The 15,210-nt window shown below is 44.4% G+C and overlaps 1 long non-coding RNA gene across 1 annotated transcript in view; it reads right to left on the bottom strand.

The window, feature by feature from the left end:
- Window positions 1-3,172: 3,172 nt before the first annotated feature.
- Window positions 3,173-15,210, bottom strand: part of LOC135024077 (uncharacterized) — a 100,257-nt gene continuing 88,219 nt past the window's right edge. The window contains exons 2-3 of the long non-coding RNA XR_010220953.1: window positions 9,885-10,095; window positions 3,173-3,384 (exon numbers count right to left, since the gene is read on the bottom strand). This is a non-coding gene — a long non-coding RNA (uncharacterized LOC135024077). The remainder of the gene's footprint in view (window positions 3,385-9,884; window positions 10,096-15,210) is intronic.

The raw sequence follows: 15,210 nt of genomic DNA, 5'->3' as shown, positions 1-15,210 counted from the left end.
TGAGCTGCTGGCATGCCCCCTCTCCTTCTGTCTCCATTCAATAGACACTGTGCGCACATGCATAGCGTCTATTGACCGCTGCTCTGCTAGGCAGAGCAGTGAGTGACAGAAGCATCCCAACTGCCCCCCACCACCACGATCGCGAGACACTGCAACCCACGGGTGGGACAGCGGGACAGTCCCCAAAAAAACGGGACTGTCTCGCGAAAATCGGGACAGTTTGGAGGTATGTTGTTTAGGTGTTTATCTGTTGCAGCAGGGATCTGAGGTATCGGTTTAATGAGTATCAAACGGTTTAGTTCTTCCTGGACATCATTTCCGAATATAATGTCAGATAATCTTCTTACTAAAATGGGTTAATTATAGCGTAGTACCACTAAATGCGGAGTGAACAATCCAGGGCTGAGCCACATCTCCAGCAAAAGCCACAAACACCTTTATGAATCTTGCATCTTCATCCTATCTAATAAAAGGCTCCTGACCTTAAGCGTTTTGTGCACCAGCGTCCACTAGATGGTGTCCGACGGAGCAGTTCAAGTGTTGCTCTATTCTGGAGTGCACAGCTCCCTGCACTGACATTACTGTAATGTTTTTCCATAATTTTGATGGGATGGCAAATAGTTTAGCATAATTCGTCAGAGAAGTATAAAGGTTTTTAAAAACATTTTATTAATGTCACAGATAATGTAACTAGAATCCTGTGGTTCCAAAATGAATATCAATGGGAATGGCGTCCTTTCCATCTTTTATGTTCCTCAGAAAAAAGAAAAATGTAAAAAAAAAAAAACATCATGGTGTAGAATGTCTTTTTCTATTTACAAAACCACCGGAAGTGAAAGAAAACTCCACTTATTAGAGTGTGAGTGTAGAGAAAGTACACGATCCACAGAATAATTGGAAAAAACACACCTGAAACCCCCTATGGTTTATGAGGTTACTTCATTTTTAATCCCAAATTCAATGAGGTCAAAACAGTATAATATTTTAGAGATAGTGTACACTCTTCTTAATACTACAAAAAACTCCCCCTGTGGTAGTGTAATTACCTGCTAGCAAACCCCAAACAAATGAGGTCTATTAGCATAAGGTTACCCAATGGCAATTCAGGACAAGCAGATCTTCATTACACCAAGCACTTTATTATAATTCTACTTCACTCCATCAAAGGGTAGCATGTGAGAAAGATACTCAACATAGTGCATACTGCATAAAAACATTTAATAAAGTATCCAATTAACATACATTAAAAACACAAAGGATCCCAGTGAGGCATTGCGCCTAGCAGACGGTCACAGTATCTGGGCAAAATCAGACTGAGTGTTCTTATAGAGTTCTGGTTACTCCATACAGTCCTGTCCAAAAGAGCTCCCTGAATGGTAGAATAACAATGTCCACATGGGATACCCACCACCAACAATGCGTTTCAGATTCCCTTCCTCAGGCCGTGGGTGTCTGTTTCTCCCAATGGATCCATTTTTAAAGTGGTCCTGATTAGCTGAATCATTACAGCTGACTGTGGAATGCATGATGCACTCCACGCCGCTGCAGCCACGTCATTTCCAATTCTGGTTAAAACCTTCCAGTCATCCCTTATGTATTTGGAATGCATCGTGAGTTTCACAGCCCCATTTATCTTCACTCAGTACACTTCTTACCAATTTATCTTTTACAGTTGGTACTTTTCTATAGATAAACGAAGGCTAATCAGGCTAATGATTTTTCAGGGTCTTATCTTCTTTAAGAACACGCCGATTGCTCCTGAAAACCTGTTCAACCTTCTTATGGAAATGAACATATTGTGTAACAATAGCCCATTTACTTCTATAATCCGTACTTAATTTATTTTCTTTTTCCTTCAGGAGATCTTTCCTATCTATATTTTCAATTTTTTCAATAGCTCTATTTAGAGGAGCCTTTTCATAAACCTTTTTCACAAACCTATCCTTCATTCCACCTATTTGGGCGTGTAAAACTGCAGGTTGTGAACAGTTACGCTTGAGCCTCTTAACCAAAGGTATGTTATCCAACCACTTTTTATGATGTTCAGAATTGTTTCTCTGTATAAGAATCGGAGTCTGCACTTTTTAGTTTTGCAGGGGTTTGCACTGATGGCATCTGCTCCAGATTGACTGTGGGTTCTAAAACTTGGCAGCAGTACACCTTCTAATCGGCCACTATGTTATCACAGGAATTGATGTTTTGTAACTTGCAAGACTAACTATCACCAGCTTCTCATTCAGGCATATAGGCCCCATTACCCGCAGCTTCAGGTGTGTAACATTCAGGTGCTTATTTTTAATAGTGTTTTCCATGTCACTCAATAATACTTATTACTCCATCTCCAATCGCTTGTAATGGCCCAAGTCCTGTGATTTGCTGGTTGGATTCAGTGTGCTTGTAAACTCACATTTGCATGCTTGTTTTTTAATAAATCATTCTATAGAGTCGTATAGGTTATTGAAAAGTCATTCTGTCTGTCACTGCTGTGCCACTATGTTTTATAGATGTAATATATTCTTTCAAACTGCCATGTATTTATTTGTGCCACTGATCTGTTGCTTAGTTTAGCCAGGCAGTGCACTGCAGCCTTTGGACAGTCTTGTGAGCTGTGAGGTGGAAATGACTGGAAATTAATGTTAATGATGTTATAACACTGTAGGAACAAAAACAGGTCCACATTTCATGAGTTTAGCTGTTTTTATCAATTTGTAAACAAATCCTGATCCAAAACCAAAACACCACTGGGTGGTTTTGCCAAAACCAAAACACAACAATGATTTAGATCCAGAACCAAAAACACTAGTTTGCTGGAATCTATGACCTGCAAACTGGATTTGTTCTAGGGAACAGGATTGCCACCTAGCAACAGCAGGTGGGCTAGGCAGCAGGCCTCCCGAAAACGCTGATGGAGAGGAGAGTGAAAGAATTTTCACTCCCTCCCACATCTCCAGAGCTGGGCGGGGCGCGCGCGCGTGCGCGCGCACGTTACGTCACGTGCGCGCGCGCGGTCACGTGGGCGCGCCTCCCAGCCTCTGATCAGATTTTTTCGGAAGCTCGCTGGTGACAAACCTGTCTCTAAAACGTGGGTTATATTGCGTAACTCCAGTGCTTTACCAGCTATGTCTGGATTACTGTGTGAAAAAGCCAAGCAAGACATGTTGAAAACCAAAGTTAGTTTATTTAACATTCAAGTCATAACGTTCCCCTAAACAAAGTGGGGAAAGGTAACGGTCTAAACTGTCCGCTAGCTTTAGTAGCGGAAAAGCGATATTCAAACTTGAAGAAATGTCGTAACTTTCAGGTGAACATGTCCAAGGCGGAAAGGAGTCTACTTTTGTTCCTTATTGGCAGCTGCTTGCGGCTTCTTCTGGTCTCTGGGTGCGCCTAAGGAAATAGGAGAGAGCAGGAAATTATCATCTGGAGAGTTCTCTAGAGTAAGCAACAGCACTAGCAACGCTGAGGGTGGGTTGGGTGGGAGCTGTTGCTAGGTGGCAATCCTGTTCCCTAGAACAAATCCAGTTTGCAGGTCATAGATTCCTGCAAACTAGTGTTTTGTTCTTCGGGAGGCTTGCCACCTAGCAACAGCAGGTGGGCAGACTACCACATACCTGGTGGTTGCTCTGAGGAACTCGACTTTTTGCGAGTCTGTTGGTCTCCAATAGTGCTTTGCAAAGGTTCGAGCGGAGGACCATCTTGCAGCTAGCATAATGGACTGTAAAGGAATGCCTTTGGCAGCCGCTCTAGTTGCGGCGGCTCCCCGTAGGGAGTGGCTTTTGAAATGATTTGTATCAATGCCTGCCTCTTTCATAGAGGCCACTATCCACCCCCTAATTGTTGAGGGTTTAGCTGGTCGATATGGTTTTCTGCAAGTGATAAAGAGTTGTGTTATGTCGCCTCTGAATTGTTCCGTCAGTGAAAGATAGGATGATAGGCAGGAGGCTACGCACAGAGATGAGTCTTGAGGATCTCTGATAATGTCAAATTCTACGATTGGACTTTTAAAGGAAGAGGTTTTAGTGTGGCCTTTGAGTATGATATGGTATCCTGTGGGTGTGAGTGAAAGCCAAGGATCTGAGGTGTGTATGAGGGTGAGTTCTGCCCCTCTAGCGGCTATAGCCAAAGCTAGTAAAGATGCTAATTTGCGAGTTAGTAGACTGATATCAGTGTCTGTGTTCCAGGAGGACAGAAAGGAGAGGAAAGGCTCTATGTCCCAAGTATTTGAGTACTTTGGTAGCATGGGTCTAGAGAGGTGAATCCTTCTAAGGAGGCGTAGGTATAATTTGTTGCTTGTTAAGTCTGGGATTATTATGGCTAAAGCCGAGCCATATGACCTTATAGTGGCCGAAGCTAGACCCATTTGGAATTTAGAAGCTAGAAAGTCCAGAGCTAATTGGATTAGGGAGCTCTGAACGGGAATAATCTGTTGTGATTGCCATGTTTCAAATTCTTTAATTATTGTGCAATATCTGGCCCTTGTACGAGGTCTTAAGGATGCATTAATTAGGGCCCTTGTTGGAGAGGCTAAAGAGAGGTCAGTTAACAGCCTAGTAATATTGCCATCCACATGCACTGGGGTAGAGTCTCCAGTGTGTCCTGAGTTCCCTGGAAACACTCCCTGGATAATCCCAGGGGAATTTTGGGGCCTTTGCGTAGTTGGCTGATCAAAGGGAACCATACTTTGGATGGCCAGACTGGGTATACTAAAACTATGTGGGGTACCCGGTCTTCCCTGATTTTCCGGAGCACTTTCAGAAGGAGTGCCGGGGGAGGAAAGGCGTATGGGTGAGGTATGTCTGTCCATGGGAAGGACATTGCGTCCATCCTCCATACTCCTGCTGTCCATATTCTGGACACAAATTGGGGAATTTGAGCATTTGTGGGACTGGCAAATAGGTCTATCTCTAGTTTCCCAAATGTTTGTGTTATTGTTTTGAAGACTTTGTTCTTCAGGGTTACGGAATCTAAAGAAAGTTTGTCTCTGGACAAGGAGTCTGCTAGCTCGTTTAACTGCCCTGGGACGTATGACGCAAGGAGGAGTATCTCCCTTTGAGTAGCCCAATTCCAAATATCCAGGGCTTCTCTGCATAACGATATTGACTTGGTACCCCCCATTCTGTTTATGTATGACACTGCGGTCGTGTTGTCTAGGCATAAGTGAATAGAGGAGTCCTTCATTTGGGTGGGAACTAACTCTTTCAGGGCTAGTTTCGCTGCCCGTAGCTCTAATATGTTTATGTGTAGCTGGGATTCTTCTATTGACCAAGTTCCCCTGACTGCTTTTTCCCGGGAGAATCCCCCCCAACCTGTCAAAGACGCGTCTGTGGTTATCGTCATTGAAGGCGGAGGGTCTAAGAGTGGGCGAGGAGGAGGAAGCGGGAGACTGATCCAATAAGATATCTCTGTCTTTGCCCTTCTGGACAGAAAAATTGTGTCTTTCCAGGCGTAGTGGGCGTGAATGAGTGTTCTCAAAAGGCCCTGCATTTCCCTGCATAGTAGGGGTACGTGTCGAAAGCCTGGGGACATTGCGATTATTTTCCCTATGATGGTTGCTAAGTCGCGTAGGGATAATCTGTATTTTTTGGACGTTTTTTGTATATACATCTTTGTATCTACCCACTTCTCTGACGGCACTGCTAAGGAGAAAGAATGGGTATCTAGGTTGAAACCTAGAAACATAAGTGTTTTGGTTGGGGTAAGTACCGATTTTTGTATGTTTATAGTGAAGCCCAAGTTTCCTAATAAGGAAAGAGTTATTTCTCTGTGTTTGGCAATTGTATCTAGATCTGGGTGTACTAATAGTATGTCGTCCAGATACACGATGCACAGTATGCTTTGTTGGCGTAATTGGGCAATGACTGCTTTCATAGCCCTTGTGAATGTGTAGGGTGCACATGATAGGCCAAATACCATGACAGTCCACTGGTATAGTTTTTGTTTCCAGGAGAATCTGAGGAAACGTCTGTGGCTGGGGTGGACCGATATAGAATGGAAAGCTTCCTTTAGATCTATTTTTATGCAGAAGCAGTCCTTTGTGAGTATGTATGGAATGTCTGAAATTCCCTCCATGCGAAACTTTTTCGGTTTCAAGAATTTGTTCAGGCCCTTGACGTTCAACACGGGTCTTATTGAGCCGTCTTGTTTCAATATTGGGAATAGATGACTTACCCAGCCCTTTACTGCTGGGTCTGCCGGTTCTATTTTTCCCTGTAATAGTGCTAACGATAGTACTTCGTCTAGCTGGGGACTGCAGTTCCTTGAACAAGGAATGTAATTTATTTGTCGCGGGTAGCGAATCAGGGGCAGGTTTAGTCCTACTCGAATTATTTTTAATAGCCAATTGTCTGTGGTAATCTTTTGCCATTCTGTAAAAGATTCCTTGAGTGTTTTGTGTGTTATTGGTATGCTTACCGTAATTGCGGCCTCTTTTTGAGTTGTTCCAGGCATTGGAGGTAGACGGTCTGGCTGTGTCGTTGGATCGGTTACCGAAGCCTCCTGTCTGGGCTCTTCTGGTGCCTCGAAATTCTCGGGTCGGACCTGCGGCTCTTGAAGTCCGGCCCCCCTGCGGAAAGGGCCTCTTGAACTGTTCGTTCCCTTTCTTGATGTCAGAAAAGGATTTTCGGGCCTTATGTCTGATTTTAACTTCCTCAATAAACTGGGGCCCAAATAGGTCTGCATTGTCTAAATTGGGAAATTCTAGTGATTTCGGAGCTAGGTCCGCTAGACCTGCACTAGATAACCATCTGGACCTGCGGGTATTAGTGATGTGATTAAAAGTCTGGCCTATGATAAGCGTTGCTCTGCTGATAGCCTTAAGGAGAGCAAGCTTGGAAGCCACTAGCGAATCTAGGGAGACGCTGGATTCGCCTTCTCTTTCCGCTTTATCCAGTACGTATAAGAGTGGACCAGCTGCGTCTGCTATCTTATACTGTATTTTCTTAAGAGTACGATCAGTGGTATCGTTATATCTCTTCTCACCCACTATAGAAGTGAGGGCGGGATCTATGCTAGGTGCGAATAGTGCTGGCACATCTGGCAACCCTGTGTAAGAGCGTAACACTAATTCATCCTCTTTAATAAGTGCTGCTCTAAATGCCAACTGGGCAAATTTCTGCACTTCTGAATCTTGTTTTAGTGCCCAGTGTGAGGTGTAAAGTTTAGGCGGAGGTGTTTTGCCCGCTAAAGCTACTCTAGCCATTTGTATGTCGCTAAATTCCCCGCGCTGGGAAGATGCAGAGGATCTTGTCACTTCCTCGGATTCCCAATCCACTGCAGGAGGGTGACTTTTATCCTCATGGACAGAGTGTGGCTTTTTTGTTGGTGACCCTTTATGCTGAGTACGGGTCCCTTCATGCTGCCTGCTCCGGGCAGATGTATGATGCCAGCTACGGGCAGGGGATGTGTGCTTGCTTCGAGCACTATCAGGGTGTCTGCTACGGACGATACCTGGGAATAAGGGATTATCACCTGAACAGGCCCCTTTTTTAGAAGACTTGTTTTTATCTGTCTTTTTAAGATGTTTCTTGTGTGCAGGGCTCCCTATGTTAGGGGATAACCCTGTGTTATTCTGAGGTGACTTGCTTACCTCCATGTCAGAAGAGTCAGAGGACAAGAAATTTCTGACTGAAAAAGTCCTCTTTTTCTTTACATTAATTTCCTCTGAGGATTCAGAGGATGAATCTGAAGAGATATTTGCCCTTTTGTGGGCTCTCTTCCCTGAGAAACTGCCAGCCATGGAGTGCAAGGAGAATGTGTCTGTTGCTGAAACAGAAACACAGTCCTCCATGTCCGCTGACAGAAAAAATCTGATCAGAGGCTGGGAGGCGCGCCCACGTGACCGCGCGCGCGCACGTGACGTAACGTGCGCGCCCCGCCCAGCTCTGGAGATGTGGGAGGGAGTGAAAATTCTTTCACTCTCCTCTCCATCAGCGTTTTCGGGAGGCCTGCTGCCTAGCCCACCTGCTGTTGCTAGGTGGCAAGCCTCCCGAAGAACAAACACAGGGCTCTGCACACAACTTCAGTTACAGGGCATTCACATATAGGCTAAGCTTAGTGAGGGTCTTTAGTAGGTATTGCAGGCTGTGCAGTGGTGTGCATATGCAGAACATGTACAGTAGGCTAAGTTTAGTGAGGGTCTATAGTAGGAATTGTGGGCTATGCAGTGGTATGTGTATGCAGAACATGTAAGCTAAGTTTAGTGAGGTTCTATATATTAGGAATTGCAGGCTGTGCAGTGGGGTGTGTATGCAGAACATGTACAGTAAGCTAAGTTTAGTGAGGGTCTCTAATAGGAATTGCAGGCTGTGCAGTAGTGTGCGTATGCAGAACATGTACAGTAGGCTAAGTTTAGTGAGCGTCTATAGTAGGAATTGCAGGTTGTGCATTGGTGTGCGTATGCAGAACATGTAGGCTAAGTTTAGTGAGGGTCTATCGTAGGAATTGCAGGCTGTGCAGTGGGGTGTGTATGCAGAACATGTACAGTAGGCTAAGTTTAGTGAGGGTCTCTAATAGGAATTGCAGGCTGTGCAGTGGTGTGTGTATGCAGAACATGTAGGCTAAGTTTAGTAAAGATCTATAGTAAGAATTGCAGGCTGTGCAGTGGTGTGCGTATGCAGAAATTTATCTTAGACATATAACCAAGTGTAGAGAACATTCAAGTGTGCATTGATAATGATGACAGCTATCAAATCAAATACAAGCAATGGTACTGCCCCTATCTGGCACTGTCCCTATTGACAATGGGGGTAATTCAGACCTGATCGCTGGGCAGCGATTTATGCTGTCTTGCAATCAAATAGTTGCCGCCTACTGTGGGAGTGTATTTGAGGTGTGCAAGTGTCGAATGCATGTGTAGCAGAGCTGCACAAACTGATTTTGTGCAGTGGCAAGAACTTACTCAGCAGCTGCGACCATTCAGCCTGTCCGGAACCGGATTTGACGTCAGACACTCTCCCTTCCAATGCTTGGACATGCCTGTGTTTTTCCAGACACTCCCTGAAAATGGTCAGTTGCCACCCACAAACGCTCTCTTCCTGTCAATCTCCGTGCGATGGCTTTTTCCACATCATCCCATCGCTATGCACCGATGCCTGGTGCAGTCGACCGATGCGCCTGCACATTGCGGAGCATATGCATGCGCAGTTCGGACCTGATCGCAGGCTGTGAGAAAACGCAGCCTATCAATCAGGTCTGAATTACCCCCTATGCCACAAGGCCAAGTTGGCCATTATCAGCTTTCATTTTTGCACTACTGTACCTATAGAACTATTACAGTACTACATTAAATCTGGATAATCAAGAGATAAAAGCAGAGCCAGATTAAGGGGGGTAGGGGGGGCATGGGGGTTAGTACCCCAGGCCCCCCATTCCAAATAAGCCCCAAGCCACGCCACAGATTGGATCTCTCTTATGATCCGATCTGCAGTACAGCGCTCCCGAGTCCTGTCCCCACTCACTTGCAAAAGCCGGCGGCCTGCTAAGCAGCAACAGCCAGCAGCCCAGCACAGACAGGACAGCTGAGCGAAGGCTCAGCTGTCCAATAATGTATGAAGAAGCAGCCTGCCGCTCAGTCATTGGCTGGGCACGCAGGCTGCAGGGAAGGAGGAGGGACCCCTTCCCTAGCAGCGACAAGGAGCCTGTGGCCTTGAGCTGCTTTGAGACTATTGTATTGCCAGCAGATCCCCCCCAGAACAAGTAATGCTGGCTATGTATAATATATATATATATATATATATATATATATATAAAATATCCCTGAAGAACGGCACTGGCAGCATGTAGAAGATGGAAAAAAGCTGTATTAGAAGGTAGACGTTTCGGGGCTCACGCCCCGTCCTCAGTACCAAACACAATTAAAAGTACATACACAAATATAGACATTTAAATACCTGTACAGGATCGCACCGTCCCCGCCGCCGCACACCGGGTCCATTCTTCCGGCTATCACATTCCGCTTCCCCCCTCTCCTCACACGCCGTGGCTGCCATGGTGACCAACAGCATGTGTGTCACCAGATCCACAACCGGAAATAGAGGGGATTGGTTGTGAGATCGTCCGGGATAGGATCCTTCTGCGTCAGCTGACCGGGGCCGGTGCAACCTATAAACAAACAGAAATACATACATAATAGACAACATATTGAACAACATATAATAACTAATGAACGCATATTCTAACCTCAAGGGATCCCCACTAAAGGGGTATCTATGTATAGGGTAACCCTGACGCCACCCACAGCACTGACTCACGGGCATCTGCAACTAAACCCATCTTATCAAATAGACACCCGAGATCCAATGTAATACCCCAATTGTCACCTACAATGTGTAGTACAGGCTGCTGAATGTATAAGATACAATTTCACTAGAAAAGATTTTCATACTAAAGTACATTCCAATTGACCTTATCATTCAGCCCCCATGGGGCAAAAGTATTAAGTCTCATTATCCACCTGGACTCTTTGTCCAACAACACCTTGGCCCTACCTTCACCTTTAAGGGTTAAAGGCACATGGTCAATACCAAAGTACCTCAGCTCATCCAGCGTATGTTTTGCCATCTTAAAATGGCGCGCCACCGGTTGGTCAATGGTTTTCCCTTCCAAAGTCAACTTGATGGCAGATCTATGTGCTGCCATCCTCTCGCTGAGTTTACGTGTGGTCTGACCGACGTAAAAAAGACTGCACGGGCAGACCACAATGTATACAACATACGAAGTGCTACATGTAATAACATACCGAATCAATTATTTTTTATCAGTATGTGGGTGTTTGAAATCTTTGCATACCACCATATACTTACAGGTAGCACATTTAGGGCATCTATAACACCCCCCATGCCTGTAATATCTGATTTCACCAGACGATCTCTAAGGTTACTCTCACGTCTGAAAGCCACTATAGGTCTTGTCTCTTTGAACACTGGCAAATCGGGGTCAGACCCAACTATGGGCCAAAGGGCTTTAGAGGCTCTACGGACTATCGGGCTTGCCGTGGTAAAATCACAAGCCCAAGGCAAAACATTATGACTCTTTTTATGACCAGGGTATAGTAATTCAGATCTAGGCATCTGTAGAACACGTTGTTTCTGCTCCTCAAGTAAACGCCTATCATAACCCCGACATAAAAATTTGTCAATCATATTGTCAAGAAGTTGAGGTACCTTAGTACTATCACTAGTAATGCGTGCCACCCGCATCATTTGTGATGCTGGTAGCCCCCTCTTTAAGGGCTCCGGGTGATGGCTGGACGCAAGAAGCAACGTGTTTCTGTCTGTGGGCTTGGAATAAATCTCTGTGTGCAACTTGCCTTGATCTAATCTGATCTTTACATCCAAGTAATCTATTTCTAGGTTACTGCACTTATACGTAAATTTTATAGGCGATGTCAAGTTGTTGATCTCCAACATAAGAGATTCAAACGACTCCTGTCCTCCCGTCCACATTAAGAACACGTCGTCGATGTATCTAGTGTACATTAGTATATTAGTCTGTACTACTGGATTACCAAAAAACATCCGTTCCTCCTGTTCGAACATACACACATTAGTATACGAGGGTGCGACTGAAGACCCCATCGCACACCCTCGCAGCTGTAAGAAAAACTCACCATCGAACAGGAAGTAATTTCTATACAGTGTCAATTCGAGCAATGTCAAGAATAACTTATGATCTGTCGAAGTTGAAAAATATTGCAATACACACACCACATGCAAACACTACACAGATGGCATCCATGCATGTACTCAGTCTGCCGTGCGTGCGCATACTCGCAAATTGCGTACAATCGCCTCCCACAGGAGTGCGCGTACGGGCGTGGTATGAGCAATTACAGAAAGATTCTTACTTGCAATGGAAATGATCTACAGACACATGCCACAGTCACCAGCCTGTGTCGAGTCACTGTTCACACACACACTAATCTAACCAAACATGCACATCCTTCCAACACAATGTCTTGTTCACTCCAATGTTTGAACAGACCCCCTGGTCTGTGAAGAAAGACAAACACAAACCGAACAAGTCATCGTTTGGTGGGAGCCAGAACAATGGGAGACAAATATCCCAATAGATACACATAAGCCTGCGTTTTCAAATTATTAACTACAGGCAGCCTGCAGTCTAGAAAACCCTTGATATAATACAGGTTGAGTATCCCATATCCAAATATTCCGAAATACGGAATATTCCGAAATACGGACTTTTTTGAGTGAGAGTGAGATAGTGAAACCTTTGTTTTTTGATGGCTCAATGTACACAAACTTTGTTTAATACACAAAGTTATTAATAATATTGTATTAAATGACCTTCAGGCTGTGTATATAAGGTGTATATGAAACATAAATGAATTGTGTGAATGTAGACACACTTTGTTTAATGCACAAAGTTATAAAAAATATTGGCTAAAATTACTTTCAGGCTGTGTGTACAAGGTGTATATGTAACATAAATACATTCTGTGCTTAGATTTAGGTCCCATCACCATGATATCTCATTATGGTATCTAATTATTCCAAAATCCGGAAAAATCCGATATCCAAAATACCTCTGGTCCCAAGCATTTTGGATAAGGGATACTCAACCTGTAGCAGGGAAACACTTATAAATATATATATATGTGTGTGTATCTTGAGAATGGTTGGTCATTTCATGTGTAGGATCATGTTGCCTGGAGATAACATAACAAAGTAACCTAATGAACATGGAAATATCTGTCACACATTACATATTTCCCAAACTTAGTACACACATTACACATAGTCTCCCCTTTCCCCTCATGCAACTTTTACTTATTTACAAGGCACAACAAGGGAATTATACACCTTTACAGTATGCGAGGGGACAGTAACTGATCAGAGCATCATGCATGGTATCTACGTGTTCGGATAATTATGAGTAATAATCTGGTGTTGGTTTGGAGAAGATCGCATGTCGTTGCGAATAGTTATTCGCAAAGGCAGATTAAAGGTATATTTGTGTTTATTATGTACTTGGTATGCGGTGGGAATCCAGAGCTGACCAGTTGTACACACCCCTGGATCAAGGCATCGCCCATCTCTTCAAACCGACCAATGACCTCTCCTGTACTGTAAACGACCATCCCTCCAACCAATCAGTGGAGAGCATACAACCCCATTGTATTGTATTTTGGGCAAGGGTATATAAACCTTGCACCTGGGCCAGTCACTCTCTCTCTCTTGCTCTAAGGTCATCTTGCCAGATCGACTAGAGGACCGGATCCGGGTTGCGCAGGCGAACAAACGTACGTATCATTGGGTGTGACTCTCTCTCTGTGATTGAATTGTATTGTGTTGTACCATTATATTTTAACTTATTGTAATCCCCTTTTACAAATATATTATTACTTGTTGCTGCTTTGGACCACAACATACAATCAAATACTGGTGTCGCATTCAGTTTCTGTTGAGCGTTTGTATAGTGTAATTGCCACACCTAGAGCTGCCTCGTGCTCTCAGCGTGTCGGTCTGTGTGTATGCACTGAGTGTAAGCTGCACGGCTATTCCGGCGTGTGTACGCAAAGTGCACGCACAATACGGGACTGTGTACGCTAACTGGGGACAGAGTACGTAGGTAAAGGATTTATTACAGCGGCCGCAGCGGCTTCAGTTACAGTGTGAAATAGGGGTTAGTGGCTGCTTTCCAAGAAGTCTATCGAACTTCTCAGTTGAGGGCATCGTCCGGCTCGTCTCATACACGGCTTTTGCACAACATTGCAGGCGCTTGCCAGCAGCAAAGGGTGGATTAGCATTATTATATTGTGTTGAGCTATCTTGTGCTTCTGAACCGCGCCTGTACTGCATTGGTTAGGGATGCTAGCGTGAACCGCAAGGACAAAGGAAAAAAAATCCATTTAAAAGTTTTTTGTTTTTTTTCTTTTGCACATGTAACCTTGCGTAAAGGCGCACACAGCGTACCCATACTTTGCATCCATCCCACATATTGTTGCCATAGGTTATAACGGTCATTTATAGGTTTGTGTGAAACCGGATACATCTGTGTTGCTATATACATTTGAAGTAACTGTGTTAATGATATAGTTGTAAGAACACAAAACGCAGCTCTGGCCTAGTCTTTTAGGTTAAACAGAGCAATTGTGGGGTGTGTTCGTGAGCGACAATAGTTTATATCGCTCACATTTATACTGTGTGATTTGTTTTAGTGCGGGCGCGCTTTTGTACACGTGGCCCGGACAAAGTACGTGAGCGTGCACAAGCGTGAAAAGGCACGTGCGGTTGCGTAATTACGCAAGTTGCGTAAGATTGCTAACGCCAAGGACAAACCACACAATAGTTCAATTTAAAGCGGAGTAGTAGATGTTTATCTACAAATAGCACATAACTATCCGGTTTCAAACGCAGATTAGAATAACATTGATAAAGTGTGTTACCTCTGGGGAAAGCTATCAGTTAACAGGAAAGGATATTTTTCTGATCAGAAAACTATAGAGTGTTAGTGTGGGCTGAAAAAGGTGTGAATGTATTGAACCCCGCTTGGTGAACTTGGTGAACTCGGTGAAACTCGGTGAACTTGGTGAGCACGGTCTAGGTGAACACGTGCAACGGAGTGTGATAAAGCTTTGTGAAGTTGTTGTTTTAAAGGTTTTTTTTATTGGTATTACACTCCGGCTGTTTTGGAGCACAGTGTGAAGACTCCAGTGATTCTACAACTTATAGATAGCAAGTTTCTATAAGCGGTACGATTGGACCGCACGGTTGTGTGAGCGATACGTGGCGCAACGTGATACGAAGTTTTGCATATTTGTGCGTAAATCTCGTCATCATACGCGTTGTGTAAAGCACATGCAAGCGTGATTTGTGTAAAAAAAAATTGTCTTTTAGGCAGATATTCACTGGGTACGGTAAGTTACTCCTAAAGGCCCAGGGGATATAGGCCAAAGTAGGGCCTGCACTGGCTACGAGTGTCTGCTAAATAGGGCGGATCCGTGGTACTCGGAGCAGAAGAAGTTAGTGGAAGAACTTTGAGGACTTCCACCGTTAAACTACTGTGTTTGGAGCATTTTAGGAAGTTTTCCCGTGTTAAAAGGGTCCACAATGGGAGCCAAGTGCACAACACAGGGACGTTCCTCAGTCAGGGTTCAGACAGCAGAATTGAGACCAAGGGGGTCAGCACGGTTGGTAATGTGGGGGAAGTATGGTCCCCACACTGAGACCTTTTGTGATGAATGGACATGAATGA

This window comes from Pseudophryne corroboree, chromosome 2 (genome assembly GCF_028390025.1).
Source record: "Pseudophryne corroboree isolate aPseCor3 chromosome 2, aPseCor3.hap2, whole genome shotgun sequence".
Lineage (NCBI taxonomy): Eukaryota > Metazoa > Chordata > Amphibia > Anura > Myobatrachidae > Pseudophryne > Pseudophryne corroboree.
Note: the sequence above shows the minus strand (reverse complement) of the source record. Positions and strands in the feature narration are given on the sequence as shown.